The following is a 1575-nucleotide window of genomic DNA, read 5'->3' as shown; positions in this document are numbered from 1 at the left end:
CTTTTTCACTAAAGAATATGGGATTAGATTTATGCTTGCTCCTAAATCGCACATCCCCTTGTTGATGAATAGGTTTCCAATAGTGCATGGTAAGAAGAAACCTCCAGGGTCTTCAAGCTTGGGAGGGAGTCCCTTTTTAATGAGTGCACTGCATTCTTCACTGAGCATTACGGTCTCTTTTTCATTTCACTGTCTCTTCTTGTTAATGAGCTCTTTTAAGAACTTGGCATATAAAGGCATTTGTTCCAAGGCCTCTGCCAAAGGTATGTTGATTTCCAACTTCTTGAAAGTCTCAAGAAATTTGTGGAAGTGCTGATCCTTTGTTTCCTTGTGAAATCTCTGTGGATAAGGTATTGGTGATGTTGAGCTCTTCTCCCCTTGATGTTGTTTTGGAATTGCTTCTTCCATGATTTGCTTTCCTTTCTTCAAATTCTGTGGTTTGCTATTCTCTTCTGTGAGTTCTCCTGGGACATTCTTGGTCATCATGTCCTTGTTGATGGCTTCATCATTCTTTGCTGGCTCAGTGTCATTATGCTTGGTTGCCCCTTGGTTACCATCTGTTAACACTTTTCCACTTCTTAGTTGCACGACCTTGCATTCTTCCTTTGGGTTGGGAATGGTGTCACTAGGTAGTGAACTTGATGGCTTCTCAACAGAAATCTGTTTGGAGATTTGCCCAATTTGCCTTTCCAAGTTCTTCATTGAGGCTTCTTGGTTCTTTGTTGTTAATTCTTGGTTCTTCATCAGTTTCTCCATGAGCAGCTCTAGATTGGTGATTCTCTGGGATTCTTGTGAAATTGGTTGGTTTTAGGGTGTTGATGGATGATGATAGGTGTTTTGATTTGTTGGGTGGTTGTTAGGTGGATAATGGTTAGAGTTGGGGTAGTTATTTTTTGGTTTTCTGTATGAGTTTTGGTTGGTGTTTGGCTGGGAGTTGTGGTTTGTGTTTTTCCAATTGTTCTAGCCTGTGTTTCTTTGCCATGGTTGTTGGTTTTGATTATGGTTATCTCCCCATCTGAGGTTGGGATGATTCTTCCAAGATGGATTGTAAGTATCACCATAGACTTCATTTGTTCCAAGATTTTGGTTATGCATGTATTGGACTTGCTCTTGCTGTTGCTCCTCTTGAGTTTCTTCATTTTGCACCCAAGTAGTTGGTGATTGGCTTGTGGTGCTCACTGCTGCCACTTGCAAGCCATCAATTCTTTTGGCCATTTGCTCAAACTGTTGTTGAATCTGCTGCTGCATCATCTTGTTTTGAGCTAAAATTGAATCCACTCCTTCCAACTCCATTACTCCTCTTCTTTGTGATGGTTGGCGTTGTCTTTGATGAGCAAAGAAATATTGGTTGTTGGCCACCATATCAATGAGGTTTTGAGCTTCCTCTGTGGTCTTCATGAGTTGTAATGAGCCTCCGGCAGAGTGATCAAGAGCTTCTTGAGCTTTAAGAGTGAGTCCCTCATAGAAGTTCTGTAACTTGTCCCACTCAGTGAACATCTCTGGTGGACATTTCCTCAATAGAGCCTTATATCTTTCCCATGCTTCATATAAGTTCTCAGCCTCCAATTGAGTGAA

Source organism: Arachis duranensis, chromosome 4 (assembly GCF_000817695.3).
Source record: "Arachis duranensis cultivar V14167 chromosome 4, aradu.V14167.gnm2.J7QH, whole genome shotgun sequence".
Lineage (NCBI taxonomy): Eukaryota > Viridiplantae > Streptophyta > Magnoliopsida > Fabales > Fabaceae > Arachis > Arachis duranensis.
This window is presented reverse-complemented; position numbering follows the sequence as displayed.